The 3,328-nt window shown below is 43.3% G+C and overlaps 1 pseudogene; it reads right to left on the bottom strand.

The window, feature by feature from the left end:
• Positions 1–252: 252 nt before the first annotated feature.
• On the bottom strand, positions 253–1,259 carry LOC121432507 (annotated as a pseudogene).
• Positions 1,260–3,328: the final 2,069 nt, after the last annotated feature.

The raw sequence follows: 3,328 nt of genomic DNA, 5'->3' as shown, positions 1-3,328 counted from the left end.
TTGGTCAGATGTCACAGAAATGAGGGGAGGAGTATCTTGTCACCCATAAGAGAATGAGAGATATATTAGCATGCCATCCTTAGAGTTTCTGCTGCCTGTTTTCTATAGTTTGCTGACCAATGTGAATCAAATGGATTTTTATGAAAGAATAGTATTTGATTGCCAGGACCTCTTTTGGGCATTTCTAAGTGGAATACACACAAATACGAGAATGGGGGAGGTAATTAATACAGGGAATCTACTCTTTACAGCTCAGAACGAGTTGATGAAGCCCATATATGCATTCAAGAAGCCCGTGGGATCCTCTAGCTGTGGGTAGTGGCTAATATGGTCATCCAGAATTGACACTGTGGACCGCGGCAATGTTTTCCTGTACAGCTCCAGAAACTCTGGATAGGGATTTATTGGATCCAATGGCCCATAGATAAAATGAATAGGGATGGTCACAGAAGCAAGTGTTCCCACCCAGCGTCTTCTGAATTTCTTTCTTTGATTGATATACTATAAAAGACTGTCGATGACCAAGTTCCCGTCATTGTTGTGGATTCCAGCGCACATGTCCCATAGCTCACTCTCAGAGGGTCGAGTGTACGGTCCGAAGACTGAAGTCAGACCTCGAGAGAACACGAAGAAGTTCATGAGCCTTGTGAGGATAGGTGAAAGCACGCCTCCATCTTTGAGGAGCTTTTGAAGAAGGAGAGGACGGTGGGTCTCAGGAAAGATACCTCCATTTGACAGATAGAGACTCTTTATGGTAAGCCGGCCAGATCGACTCTGCTTGTACCTGTACAACAGCTCCTGAGCAACAATATCTCCATAATCATGAGACAACAGGTTGATTCTGAGGTTTTGGAGTCCCAGGTGCCGAAGGAGGGACTCCACAATGCTGGCTTGCTCAAATATGGAATACTGATGTGGTCGCGATTTGTCACTGAAGCCAAAGCCTAAGAAATCAAGGGCAATCACTTGATGAAACCTCAGGGTCAGACCTTCCCAGATCTTGTACCAATCATAGCTGGATGTTGGAAAGCCATGTAAAAGCACAACTATCTTAGGGCTTCCAACCACACCAAGGGAGTCTTGGTAGAGATGTGAAGTTCCTTGTAGGTGAAAAACTTGCAGGAAGTCTTCCATGAGTGCAGAGCAGATGAGAGCTGAGGGGGCGGGATGTGCAGGTATGCAGCCAGCAAGGGCACAGCCAGTAGCCCCACTTGGACCCACCACTCCCTCATCCTGCACAAGCGGTCTCGGCGCACCATGCCGCCTGCCACAGGATTGCGGAGCACGGGGCGCGCCGAGGCGCCCACAACCGTACATGATCGAAGGTGACGTCGGCGCAGCCCACGGTCCGCTCAGGGTGGCCCACTGCAGAAGCGGCTGAAACAGCGAGCAGCCTCTAGGGCGAGCCTGCGGCACTGCGCAGGTTGGCGAGGCATGGCTGCAGGCTGCTGCAGAGGAGGGCTGCTGCATCTGCGAAGATGCACCGGGATGTGCTGGTGGCCGCCGCCTAATATATTCTTAAATAAATATCTCTTACATTACAAGAGGCTGGAACTTTTTCTGAGCCTCATAGATTAGCAAATAATACACAAAGAGGTCACATATGACTTAAGATTGATATGCTAATGTGTATTCAGAATGTTTAACCTACCTTTAAGAGAGTGTATCAGTCAGGTAGGGTTAACTAGAAGAACAGAACTTAGCGATTGAACATATATATATGTGTGTGTGTGTGTGTATCACATAATATATATATTACTGAATACTGAATATATATTCAGTCAATATATTTAGCTTTGTATGGGGGAGATTTATTAGAATGACTTACATGCTGTGGTCCAGCTAGTCCAACAATGGTTGTCTACCAAAAGAAGATCCAAGAATCAGTAATTGTTCAGTCTACAAGGCTGGATGTCTCAGGTGGTCTTCAATGCACACTGAAATTTATAAAATGTAGGTTCTAATGCTAGTAAAGAAATGGACTTATTAGCAAGAGTGAGAGAAAACAGGATAGGAGAGAGAAAGCTTACTTCTTCCATGAAGTTTATATAGACTGTTAGCAGAAGGTGTGTACAATTAAAGGTGCATCTTCCCACCTTAAAGCTCTGATCATGTATATTTGATAATGAACTGCTGTTGTGCACATCCTACTTTATGACTTGGCAGCTCAGCAGACATTTAGCTCATGATGAGCATCTCTGTTCACATTTTATAAGGTTAACTAGGTGACACATTTTCAAGTTCAGTTTCCACTCAGGCCCAATGAGAGTCCAGGAGCTGTCTCTCAAGGAAAAAATAGTTTTCTTCAGATGAAACTTCAGATAAAATTTCTTGCTCCAAATTCCCAAAGGCGTCTTCTGTGATTCATCTATAGGGACCTGCCAAAGGCTGTAAATAGCATATCTATCTGCCCAAACCATTCAAATATCATTGGGTCTGCCACACAACATAGTACAAGAGGTAGAGTAGTCTGCACAGCAGTGTGCACCTGTTAAGAGAATTCTATTGCAAGCCCACATAAAGTTTTCTAAATCACTTGGTATATGAGCCAGAGTAAGACACACAAGTGAGAATGTACTGGTTCCAGAACACAAACAGGCCAACTAAAAGTTATGCTTCTTTCTTGGTGGTAGAAAGGGCCAGGTGTTATAAGTTCTTCACATTGGAAACTATATCTCTGAATGACCACACCACTGTACTACTAAGAATATCACTGACATAGCAACTTCTTGAATTCCACTTTGATTTATTTACAAAATTCTGCTGCACACATGTGTTACCAACAAGTTCAAAGTAGTGCTACGTTCTACACATTTGTTTCAATCCAAATATGTTAGCAATATTGTAAAGCAATGCGATATTTGGTGAAAGAGACAGGCAGTTGAGATCACTTTGATCTAAGTTATGACACGGAGTTGGAGAGTTAGTATACCCTTGAAGTAAAACTGGAAAGATACACTGCTAGCCTTTCCAACTGAAAGCGAATTTATTCACCTTATGGGCTGGTACTGAGAAAAAGGCATCTGCTAAATCAATCGCTGCATAGCATGGACCAGGAGATGTGTTAATCTGATAAAACAGGTGCAGTTGGTGCCACTACTTGATTGAGTTTTCTGTGGTCAACTATAATTCCCCATGATCCATCTGTCTTATTCTCTGGCCAGATGGAAGAGTTAAAAGAAGATGCGGTAGGAACCAACACCCCTACATTTTTTAAGATGGTGGGAACACTAACTTTTATAATTCTTCCAGGGAAGTCATGCGGTTTTCAATCACTTTTTTCCCTAGCAGAGGCAATACTAAAATATTTCATTTAACCTTTCTAACC

This window comes from Microtus oregoni, unplaced genomic scaffold (genome assembly GCF_018167655.1).
Source record: "Microtus oregoni isolate MIOR12 unplaced genomic scaffold, Mior012 000034F_ref0000314, whole genome shotgun sequence".
NCBI lineage: Eukaryota > Metazoa > Chordata > Mammalia > Rodentia > Cricetidae > Microtus > Microtus oregoni.
This window is presented reverse-complemented; position numbering and strand designations above follow the sequence as displayed.